The sequence below is a fragment of the Oryzias melastigma genome, linkage group LG18, assembly GCF_002922805.2.
Source record: "Oryzias melastigma strain HK-1 linkage group LG18, ASM292280v2, whole genome shotgun sequence".
NCBI lineage: Eukaryota > Metazoa > Chordata > Actinopteri > Beloniformes > Adrianichthyidae > Oryzias > Oryzias melastigma.
Window position 1 is genome coordinate 23,287,262 of NC_050529.1, and position 13,276 is coordinate 23,300,537.

A 13,276-nucleotide genomic window follows, 5' to 3' on the forward strand; every position below is an offset into this window, starting at 1 on the left:
CTTCGGACCACTCTGTCTCCCTGATGCAACTTCTGCCTCTGATCAACCACAAACTATCTACGGTGCTGCTGCAGCCCTTTGAGAAGGAGAGTCTAAGTCAAAGTCAAGGCCCGGGGGCCGGATTCGGCCCTCCAGACCATTTTATTTTATTAATGGTCCGATGTTATCTTGCGCTCATTTCTAACTTGTATAATTTTGACAAAATATATTTTTATGGAGAGTAAAATATTAAAAGTTATTTAAGGTTTAAGTTGATTTATTCTGGAATAATAGTCCTGCATTTTTATTATTCAGAATTATGTTAAAAAGTTATGGCTTTTAAGTTTTAAAAATTGGCATTCTGCTAGCTTTCTGGACTATTTTGGCGGTTTTTTTTAGGATATTTTGGAGCTTAGCTAAAACTTCAGCTACATGCTAGCTGTTTTGGCTAATTTAGGCTTTCTTAAAAGTTTTTCAGACTGTTTTGGAGGTAGGCAAATATTTATTCAATAGCTGTTTTGGCTAATTTATTATCTTTTTTAGATTTTAGGCTATGTTGAAATTGTGTTATTTCTCAAGCTACATGCTAGCTGTTTTGTCTAAGTTTTTTTTTTTTTTTTTTTTTTTTTTTAAGATAGATTGGTATTGGGCTAATATTTTAGCTAGCTATCAGCTTCAGTGTTTTCAGATTTCAGCATCTTCAGCTATCAGCACTAGCATCTTTACCAGCCAAATTCAGCTTACAGCATTCACATTAGAATTATCACAGCTAATGCTATATATCTAGTTCATAATTATGTTAAAAAGTTATGGTTTTAAAGTTTTATAATTTAGCTTTAGAGTGTTCAATAAATGTTTATCCTGTTCATCCCACAACCTCAGGTGTGTTTTGGATTTTGTCCCGTTGTTTGAGAGCAGGGATGTCCCATTTAGTTTAGTCTATTTAGTTCAGCTTAGCAACCAGCGATTATTTATATTGTATGACTAATTCTATGTTTTTGCACAGTTACTGGTGTGAAACCCGTTGAGACAACTGTGTTGTAATATCGGGCAATAAATCAAATCAAATTTAATTTAATTTATTTTAATCAAATTCAATTAAAACTCAATGCATTGGGCTATAATGCAACTTTTATTCACTATTTAAGACAAATGAAGCCTCATCTTGGTATATATTTAGTTAAATCTTTTATAATGCTCGAGGTTTCCCCCGATACGTTTTTCCTGCAATATTCTTGCTGCCTCTCAGCCCGATGTATGATAAATGCCAAAGAAGATCTGGGCAGGGACTTGTGCAGAGCTCCGAGATGAGGGAAGACATAGTTAAGCTTTTTATAGCAACTATTATTTGCTCAGGGGTAACAAAGTGTCATGAAATATTCATTAGTTGTCTGATGTAACCAGCTGCAGACAATAGAACGGCTGAGATCTGGAAAGACGGAGGCAATAGTGCAAGTGCAGAACAAAAACATGCACTCTGAATGGGCTCTGCACAACGTTTTTGGCGATGCCTCTCTTATTGGGAACACAACTGAAGCTGCGATGCTAATTTCTAGCTGAATCAGCAGTCGAGCTGAGAATCCTCATGTTGTGGCATGTTGCTCCTCATCCTCAGATGTCATGGTTTTCCTCCTCTCTGACGTCAGCCTCAGAGTCGTGAATGTGGATGACAATCCTGATCCAGGAGATTAGACTTCTCAGATGTCCCTTTAGGGGTTCCGTAAGGCAATAAGCAGCAGACAAAAATACATTTTTGGTGATTTTTTTGTGGAGTTAAAGGGTTGATATGTAATACATGCACAAAAATTAAGTATGTTGTAGTAATTTAATACAAATTTATAAAAACAAATATGCAAAAAATAAATAAAAATAAAAATACAGATCTGTATATGTAGGTAAAGTAACCTCCATATTTGATTTGTCAACAAGCATTTCCAAATCTCAGCTTCACTTGGAGTTTCTTTAACTCAAGAAACACCATTCAGAACCCGAGAACAGAAAGTTAGATTTTAGTTTTTACTGTTATACGTAACAAGAAAATCGTTTTATATTCTAGCATTCTTACACAGATGTTTAAAGTCTGCAGCATTTCAAAGAACTGATATTCTTCCAGCCACAGACTTTTCAGCATACATGAATTTTTGTTTTTTTCAATAAAAGATTAGAGTTGTGTTGTAGCACAGTAGTAAATATACCATGTATAAGGATTCTCTATACCATAACATGAGGGATGATGAAATTGTGAAAATACCAAACAGTAATTTTTTATGTATGTCTGCAGCTCTCTATCCTAACCACGCTCCTTTAAAGAGAGTGTGAGGAGATTTATAGATGCTGTGCGTTACAGTAGAGTACAAATACACGCATACACAACAACCTGCTGTCTAGTTACCCGCTAGCTTCCTCATGACAGCACACAAAGAAACAAATGGGGGATTTGTTAGTGACAAAAGGATTTTATTCCTGAAGCTGGTGCGTGACACTGCCTCTGTCAAGACAACACAAACATGTATGACCTTGTTAAGAAATACCTTTCACTGTTTGAGAAGCAGAGGGCCCAACTGGTTTGTTGTGAATGTAGGCTATGCTTTCTGTGGAAAACTGCTGTCATATGGACAAAACTTCCTCCGCACTGTGACCTAAATGGGAGTTTGTCAGATAATCTGGCAGGTTTTTCAGGTGTTTTTCTCTGAAAGATGATATCGTCAGTGGCCGCCCAGGCACATTCAGAGGTTACGCCTTTATGAGTTTGGCGAGAGCCGGATTACCATCAGGCAGCAGCTCTGACTGAACGATGTGTGAATGTCTCTGGACGGAGGCAGTCCAAGTGATCCCGGCTGCCAGCCGCCTGGTAGTCTGGGGTGAGTCAAAAAACTCAAATCTTGAAGATTCTGCCGATGCCTCCCCATCGTGACATACTGTTACTGTGCACGTGAAAACAATAGGAAAACAAAGGTGTGAGTATAGTCACGTGTCAGACTGTACACAGGTACAATGTTGAGACGACAGGTCAGTATAACAAACCCTGACAAATACCAGTGTCATTCAGGTACACAGGATGTCTGTACAAACGCTAAATGGAAATATGAAAGTTATGATGCAGCAATTCTGGAAATAGTTGTAAATATTTATCTGGATCCTTAGTGGTCTTTGGAAATTCTCAGAAGCCTAGTAGTATGACTTCCATTTGTTTACTAAGTATAAAATAACAATTGGTGTACAAGTGTTGCCTCTTTTCCCATTTTATGCATTTAAGGATCTGCTTGGTAAGAACATGTTTAAACAGAAATACAAAAGTTAATTTCTTAAGTTTAGGGAATGACAAAAAATAACAACAAACCATTTGCATGTAAAGGAACAAAAGCTTAATTTGAGAGGTGTACAGAGTCCTGCATGTTTTGTTTAAAGTCAGATCGATGTTACAAGGAACAAAGATCAATATGGATTTGGAGCTTCAGTCCTAAAAGAAAAACAGCACCTGTGGCCATTATCTCATTACTTTCATTATTTGAAAGAAGAACTACCATAACCCAGTAAATTGTCCTTATTATAAAAGAAAATTGTCCTTCAAATCTTCATCTAATATCTACATTTTTTTTTTCCGGGGCAGTCAACAAAGAGCTGAATGTGTGAAAGATACTTTTCTGTCAATTATTTAATATTTAAATCAGCTAACTTATTTTTAGACAAAACTAACATCACAGTTCTTTTTATCAAAAAGTTCTTCTGGTATTTTTAAATGTGTCTGAACGGCAATTTAAAAAAAGGAAATTTTATTTTATTTATTTTTTGGTTTTTGGTTAACCATTAAAGAAAAAAAAATAAAATAAAATAAAAGCTGAAAGATGAAATAATTAATGTTAAAACAATTATATATCACAGTAAAACAACATACGTATAACTAGAAAAATTGCATTACCTGCAACAATTCTATTGTGAATACTTTTTGATGAATTTGGCCGCTGAAAATGCTGAAGCAATTTACTCTAACTGCTGAAGGGATTTGCTGAAAATGCAAAAGCTATTTGCAAAATACTAAATTTTCTAAAAGACTTCAAGTTTCACTAACTCTGCTGATGGCCTTAATTTAAAAAAAATGTAGTAAGTCTGCTTAAAAGTCTTCAATACATGGCAATTTGCCAAAAAAAAACAAACAAACATGCAAACATGGGGTGTGTTGCTTAAATATGAGCTAAGCAAATGTGCACAAAAATTTCAGAAGGGGCCAAATTAGTCTAAAAAGCTAGCACACCGCTAAAGTGCTAGCTCAACTCCAATATAGCCTTAAAACCCTCAGTAAACTAAATTAGCTAAAAACGTTAGCATGTTACTAATATTAGATTCATTCCAAAACCTCAGTAGATACCATGTTAGCCAAAAATGTTAGTATGCTCTTAAAATATTAGATACATTCCAAATTAGCATACAATACTCTCAAACAAGGCCAAATGAGCTAGCATAATGCTAATATAACAGCTCAATGCTAAATTATTTTAAAATGACTGAACAATTGTTTCAAAGTGCACAAAGTCTTTGAAGAATTTCTCATTCATTTCATATGGGGCATATTTTGCTCAATATTTCTAAATACTATAAAGTTCATGAACACCAAAAATACAAGCAGTAATGTCCTGAACAAGCTGAACGTTTTGATACCAAGATTGCTCGTGTGTTTGAGTTTGTATACTTAAAAAAGTAGCAGGAGAATCACTCGAGTGTGAATGCCACAAAGCAGAGAAGTATGAACTTTCATCATGTTATCAATTAAGATTTAAGCATTTTAAGCATTAAAAACAGAGGCTCCTTTGACTGACACCTGTAAGTTGAGTCTTCTAATTTAACATCTGGCGACCAAAACAAGTAAAGTCTGTTTTTGTAGCCATTTTTGTGTCCAGTTTGTGTCACTAAGATAATATCCAGAAGACAATCTAGAATTATTCCAGCTCCTTTGTTGTTACGGGATGAGAAATCATTTTCCAAGAAGCTGGTAGGAAACGTTCAAGTCAGATTTTTAGATGAAGAGGTTGAGTGAACAAAGCACATAAAAATGCTAACATGAAATCAGTCAGGCTGCTACCTAATCAGAGTTGTCCTTACTTACAAAGACAAAATACAGCTCAGGAATAAAAATCAAGCTTATTATGTGCTTGCATAAACACGGCCCTTATCAGGGTAAATAATTATTCAGTGTGTGGATGCTGATTACAGCGTGCTCCTGTTGTGTGCAGTAGGAGGGAGACATTCACTCATCAAATATGGATGAAATGGTGTTGATAGTCTCCATCATAGCACTTAATCATGGCCTTTGGTAAACAGCAAGGGGCAGGCGAGATGTGATACGCTGACTGTAACGGCTTTGACAGAAAGTAAATCCCGGCTGGTTTGCCAGGAAGTGGCTGAAGACACCAGGTTAACTCAAAGGACGCGGCAATGATCTGCGAGAAGGACTGCTAAAGAAAACACAAGCATCCCCTTTCAGGCTCTTACTTCCCCATTTGGTTTTGTCGTCAAGGAGAGTCCACACAACAAACAAAACACCAGACTTACCTTAAACCCTACAAAATAAAAGTCACAGACCTACATACTGACTTCTGGTCACCAAAATAAAGAGAGAAAAAGGCTGGAAAGAAGATGGCCGCTCTCCAAAACCACAATTCAGTGGGGTTCCATCAGGGCCTGCGAAGCCTTCAGTGAAGGCCTAAAGTTATCTTAACCATATATATATATATATAAATATAATATATATAAAATATATTATAGATGATTCCAACTGTTCTGTCAGCTTCTCTATTATAGTTCAGGGTGAGCAAAACTGGTAAATTGGGTAGCGAAATTACCAGGTAATTATAGGGCTATTATCGCCGATATTGTTACAAATGTTGATACTTTTTTGTTCAAATATCATATTGTAGAATAATTTCGGAATACACATTTTTTTTTGTTAATTTAGTGTGAAATGAACCACAGGACTGAGACTTTATTCACTAATTACAGCAATTTGAACTGAACATACATCAAATATTGAACAAGCCTATTGACAATAACACCCTTTTAATAAAAAGATAACAGTAACTAGAGCAAAATCTATTTTAAAAGAAATCCAAAATGTAACAAATGTAATGAGCATTATGGTCATATTTTTTAAAAATAAAAGCACTAAAAAATATCAAAGCCACTTGGGAAAAAAGTAAACAAAAGCAAAGCTGTAATAAACATGAAAATATGTAAAACACAACCAAAATCCTGAGGTCACATGCACATATAAGTTTAATGACTCTCCCATGAGGTAGGGAGGAGGAGTACTGACAATATTGCCAGATTGGGCAATTTCCCGCACAAATTGGGCGTGTTTAACTCAAAATTGGCTGTTTTTAACCCAATCTGGCAACACTACAGGTACAAACTCCATTACTAAATTTAAGCAGTACGTATATAAAAAAAAAAAAAAACTACAATGAATGTATCAAAAGTACCAATCTCATCACAGACATGTCGATACTTCGCCTTAGTATCGATACTATTGATACTCAGATCGATACGCCCACCCCTAATCATAGCCCTGCTGTCAGACACCACCAATTGGACCAAAAACTGGTCTATACTGGTTGAACTCCTCTTTTATTCAGATTACAACCTGTCAGTCCAAACACCAGCTCCTGGAGAGCGGTCTATGGAGAACCCAAACTCAGACAGGCTTCTGTCACAGAATTTCAACATGAGTCTGTTCACACGTCATCCATAAACGAGTACAGATTTATTTAGGTACAAACAACAGTTTGATGCAGTCCAGGTGATAATGGAAGAGCACTTACGGGGTTTCTTCAAAAATAAATCCATTTTTGTTTTAAGCAATACAAACTATAAAAGTAAGGACTTAACCATCACAACAGGTAAACCGTTTAAAGACACGGCAGACACCGTTCTGTATCTTTATTTCCTAAAAACATTATCGACATTATAAATGTAGTAACTGTTGCTTGCAGCTAATAACTGCCTTTAGCTCTAATGTGTAAAGTAGAGATTGAAGCCAATTTATGTTTCCACTTCTAAGACAGACAACTCATGGAGCTGCATCACAGTGGAGCACAAGTCAAATTGGTCTATTTGATTTCTAAATGTTTTGTTTTTCCTTCCTTTATATTAGAATAGATGCCAACACTTGAAGAGATTTTTTTTTTCTTTTCATTTCTGCCTTAGAGGTAAAAAAAAAAGCAGACCTTTTATTCCAATATGTTTATCTCTCAGTCAGAGAAAGCTGAAGGATGAGCTGGAACTGACTTCAAACACACACACACTTATGCACACGTTCACTAACACAGCTCAAAAGGATATGAACTCAAACTGCAGACACTGAAAGAAAAAAAAAGAGAAGAGTACCTCCACACAGACTAACCCCTTGATTCCCATTTAATCTTACTTGTCTTCAAAAGGCAGGATCAGTGTCAGGCTAAGGTCGGAAACTAAAGACAAGGGCTTACTGAGAGCGAGGATCAGCTTTAACCCCAACTCACAAGGTAGGGTTAGGTTCAGCCAGAGGACAAATCAGCAAGTGAGAGTGCAAGAAATGAAAGGCGGCTATCAGAGAAAAGCTGATATTAAAAAATAAATAAATAAATAAATAATGGGCACACTCCTTTTATTAGTCACCATGTCAGGGGTCGGCAACCTTTAACAATAAAGAGCCATTTGGCCTCATTTTCTACTGATCAAAACCTAGAAGGAGCCGTATGGTCTTACTTTAATCTCTAAGGAATTTGGATTCAAGTTCATTACCTTCTTTTTTTAATAATAAGTATTAATTATGTCTATTTTTGGTATGAACAAAAGCAAAAATAGAAGAAGAACCTAGCATCTCCATAAATGTGATTTTTTTTTTACATTTAAAAGAAGCTCAAATGACTTATTTTCAAAATAAAAGACACTCTGTACCAAACAGGATCATCTCAGTTCAGCTACGGAGAGCTAGTAACCAATGTAGTGCAGCATAAGATCATATGTGCTTTTAACTCATAAAAGATCAAACTTTTTACCAAAGTTTTGTATATAAAATCTGTTCATTCTGGAGGTAGAGTTGACCTGAAGATGTCTTGTTTGATCAACAGGATGTAAAAACCTACATAGTTTATCATCCATGGGAACCTCAGAGATCAACTTACAAATGTAAGTAATCTAAATTTAATAAATGCTAATTAAGTAATCCATATTTGAAAAAAATACTTTTTCTTTTTTTGTTCTGTTCCCCCTCTTTGTCCTCAACACTCAGCAATCTAACATTACTGGGTTTTGTTATTTTAGTTTGGGGTTTGGTAGTCTTAGTTTGTGGGCTTTGTTTATTTGTTTTCTTTAGGTAGTTTTGTTTAGAGGGAGCTGCTGACTCTGTCGGTCAACATGGCTGGGTCAGTAGTCTCTATGACTAATTTTATGTTTGACCGAGGAACCATGGAGAGATAAAAGATCCACAGGTTGCAGACCCCTGCACTATGTCATGGAGAACATGTATTGATCTATGTAGAAATGTTGTTTTAATATGTTGTTGTATAATTTTCTCATGATGGAAGACATATTTAAAGAAAATTAAAATGTAATCTGTAAATTGCTGTGAATCAGGAGCAAATACAAAAAATGCAGTTGGAAAAAGATTGTATTTGTTACATAGAAAATACGTTTGACAGGCCGCAAACTCTCTGCTCTGCTCCATTCTGATGCAGCCACATGCAGACAAACAGATCCATGAACATCTTTGTTTTCCTCGTCTGAGCTGGAATCTACATCTAAACTGTACGTCTGAATACCTCCAATATTGCTCACCACTTTTGTGTTAAGGTTAATATTAGGTTAGGGCTGTGAAAGTAGCGGGAGAGTGAAAACAGATGGATGATGGGAAGTGAGGGAAGTCTCACTGTATACCTACAGTCCTGCCCACAACTCAGAGGTGAATTACTTATAAACTCCTGCCGCTCTGCTGAAATTATGTCCAAGAAAAGGACACAAGTTTTAGGATTTTGTCCAAAAACAGCATAATTAGAATTAAAAGACGACTGGGAACACTTTAAAAATAAAATACTTATGTACTGTGCCACATTAAAGTGACTATTACAATCTATTTCATCTAAATGTTACAGAAAGGAAAGTGTAACCCTTGTGCTATCCTAGGCTTGTTTACATTAAAAGTGGGGTCATCTGGACCCACAAGACAGCGCGCTGATCTTTTTTTTCAAGGATTTTTTATCTTCACTGGTGTCCGTGTCAGACATAAAATCTTGTCCATCTTTTTCATTGGAGGGATCACACATCAATGTAAGGGTGGGGTCATCTGGACCCCATAAAAGAGCATGAGGGTTAAGCAAAGACACAAAAAACACTTAACCTGTCAGTGACCAAAGCTTAATGCATCCATGTAAACTCTACAAGTCACACTGAAGGCTTAGCATTCACTCCCTTTTGGAGTAAATGCTGCTGTTAGTCTTGGTATTACTACGAGCTCCTCTTTATTCAGGGTTAAAGTCTGTAATATAAATTCAAGGATCTGTGATGCATGGGCACAGCAGGAACATTGACAAGCCTGAGACTGCCATGAAGAAATCAACAAAACCAAGAGGAAGAAAGGTTGGTAGAAATGTGTGGGACTGGAGCTTAGCATGGCTGCCACGTCCACTTCTCTGACAACTAATTTGCCCTTACATTTCAGCAAAAAGGTCAGACAACCCTCTGCCCAAGTTTATGAATACTTTATAGAAGCCCCAGCAGAAGGAGAGCAGAAATAGTGAACAAGAAAGGTAGAGCGTTTCTTCAGTGGTGACGCTGAGGGAGGCTGCTTGTCAGCGTTCAGATGGGAGCTGCTCTGGATCCTCCACATCAGGACTGAAGTTCTGACCTCATACTGTTGAACTGGCCCTCTCACTTTAAGCCGCTGAATTGCTCAACCTGCCACACCTTGTGCCAGCTATTTTTACAATGAGACATTTGACAGAACCAGAATTAAAGGCAAAGAACATTAAGAGACATAAAATAGGTTCTTCCATTGAAGCAAATTCTACCCGCATGCTAGTGCAAGATCCTGAGGCGCTTCATAGTTTTGCCTGTAGTCCTAATAAAAGTGCTTTGACTCTTTCTCATGAGTCTTTCTCATATTTTCTGGGGAATCTGGTTTCCAACACTTTATTTCAAGTCGTGGCTTTATCTGAACAGACAAAAAACTATTTCAAATTAGGAGTCTGTGGATGGACACAACTCTAGCAGCTGGGAAAATATCAAACCCACCTGCCTTGGTACTGACAAGACACAGGAAAATCACCTGAACAGTACCACCAATCTACCTGTGTGGGCTCACTGAACACAAATTTGGAGTAGGGGTGTAAGAAAATATCGACTCAGTGAAAAATCGCGATACTTTATTTGGAAACACTAGTATCAATTTAGAATACAGCCAAGACAATATTTAACTAGATATATATTAACACTAGCAATAATGCAAGTATGACTTTGGTAAGCTGAAAGTAGATGCTAAAGATGCTAAAGCTGGAAGCTAAAAATGCTAAAACTGATTGCTAAAAATCCTGAAGCTAAAAGCTTCCTAAAATTTTGGATAAAAGACAAATTAGCCAAAAACTGGAAAAATACATTTTTTTGCCAAAAAAGCTAGCAAAATGCTAACATATTAGCTATACTCCAAATTGCCTGAAGAACAAAAAAAATTGTATTTTTCCCAAAACAGTTAGCATAATGCTAAATTTTAGTTAAACTAGAAATAATGGAAAAATTGTCAGTTTTGCCAAAACAGCTAGCATAATGCTAACATATTGGCAAAAACTCCAAATTTGCCTAAAGAACTTGAAAAAAATTATATTTTTGCCAAAACAGTTAGCATGATGCTAACATTTTAGCTAAACTCCAAATGTGACTAAAGCACCAGAAAAAAGTTCATTTTTGCCAAAACAATTAGCATGATGCTAACATTTTAGATAACTCCAAATTTGCCTAAAGTACTAGAAAAAATTTGCCTTTTGCTAAAACAGCTAGCACAATGCTAACATATTAGCTAAACTCCAAATTTCCCAAAAGAACTTAAGAATGTATATTTTTGCCAAAAACGCTAGCATTGTGCTAAAATATGAACAAAACTCCAAATTAGCATAAAACACTAGAAGAATGACTAAATTAGCCAAAAAACAGCTAGCATAAAAGCTAAATGCCAAATTGCTGAATATTTTAAAGTTCGAATGATGTCAATAGCTGAGAGTATATGCGTAAGTCCATGTTTCAAAGTACACATGTATTGTTTTATGACACATGTATCGCGATATGTATTGTATGGCCAGATTCCTGCCAATACACACCCCAATTTGGAGTAAGACAAGTAATCTGTCTGTAAAAATATGTTTATTGAATAAAAACAGCGATTTTGACAAGATAAAGATAATTGATACTTTTACAAAGTCTCTATCCAATCATCTATGAATGTTGTAAAAGTCTTCCCAGTGGTCTTTTGGTTATAATTATGCTGTTTCTGGCCAAAATCAATAATCAAAGATTCTGCAGAGAGACAAGAGTTTATCAGACATTTACCTGAGTTGTGCCTGTTGGTGTGAAGTAAGCCTGCCTTTACTTCCCATCACTCTCTCCTGCTAGCTTACAGCCCCTCACAACTCCAACCTAACATTAGCGGTGCAGCAAAAATGATGAGCATGCAATATCAGAGCTATTTAACCGAATAATTTAAATCCAGATTCCAGCTCAGACGAGGAAAACAAAGACGTTCATGGATCTAGTCATCTACAAGTGGATGGAGAGGCAGAGGGAGCTTATTGTCCACCAAAGACACAAGTTTTGTCCAAAGGCCTTTTTTCATCTGCTCCTGATTCACAACGATTTGAATAAAGAAATACTCAGAAATATAGTTTTAATCATTATTTTCTTTATATATATACATGTCCCCCATCATCTGAAAAATGCTGCAAAAACATGGTAAAAACACCAAAAAAAACAAACATTTTCACTGGAGTGGGTCTTTAAGCCCACAGCAATACCCCGTCGCTCCTGACTTATTTAGGGAGAAACAGAGTCATTAATACAAAAAGAAGTCTTTTGTCCACAGGAACACAAGTATCCACACAAACCCACTCAAAAGTAGCAGGAAAACTCCAAGCACTCCATTATCTGAAAACTGGTTCCAGATCAATCAGCATGCCCGTGTGACATCTTAATCTGGTTGCGTTCTCCATCTTTCACTCCCTCACACATGCACGCTTCCTTGCTGTCACATGTAGGCACAAACTAAAACCCTTCATCCATCACAAAACAATATGGATGCTGTCTGTCCAGTTGTAAGAAAATGTGTCTTTCCTTGGTAAACATAAAGAAACTCTGCTGATGAAATTGCTTCTATTCAGTGCCAGGAAGTGATCCATGGCGGTCCTGTTTTCTCTTTTCCATTCAGTCTGGAAGTTTTTTCATTCTTGTTTTAAGGCCCTTCTGACCTGGAAATTAAGTGATCAGAACATGTTTTTCATGTTAATTTTAGGTGCTGATGACTCCACTTATGCAGAAGACTCACAGAGATGAAGGATTCCTAACTTAAACAAACGACTCCCACTCCTGCTGGATCAAGCACAGATATAGGGACAAACATCAAACTGCCTCTTTCTCATCTACACTCAATCTCAACAGAAACTACATTTATAGTCTGGGAATCACTGCTAAAATATGAAATACATTGTAAAAAGGTTTATATTTTAAAAGAACAGAGTTCATTTAAAATGAATGCACCCTCTAAGAAAATCAATAACATCAATCCATGAATCAGGTTTAATCTTTAATAATCTTTTTTTTTTCTTTTTTGATTTGGGGCGGAACATTGTTCTTATTTAGGGCTGGGTATCGATTATAATTTCCAGAAACAATTTGATTCGATTTTGAATTTTTTCGATTCTTCGATTCAATTTTGAGTTTAAACATTTAGTCACATTTGTTTAGGAATAACTAAAAAATCTACTATATGTTTTGAATATTCATATTATCTGATGCAGTTCATACACTGTAAAGTGTATTAGTGGAATAATGAGATTGCTAATTGGATACAGCGTTACATTTTAATACTCAAAAAAATGAGATTCACTTTTTTTTAATCACATTCTGCATTATATGGCTTCACTTTGATGCCAGTGTCGATACGAATGAGCTACAAAAGTATTTTTTTTTTCTTCAAGGAAACATATTTTTCCTTTAAACTTACACATACTTCAAACTAATTTCACATTTTGGAGCTGCATGACTCACGAAAGACAAGGATCTCACATTT

At 36.1% G+C, this 13,276-nt stretch overlaps 1 protein-coding gene across 7 annotated transcripts in view; it reads right to left on the bottom strand.

The window, feature by feature from the left end:
- nrxn2b (neurexin 2b) overlaps window positions 1–13,276 on the bottom strand; it is an 802,710-nt gene that overhangs the window by 621,511 nt on the left and 167,923 nt on the right. The gene's annotated exons all lie outside the window — the stretch shown is intronic.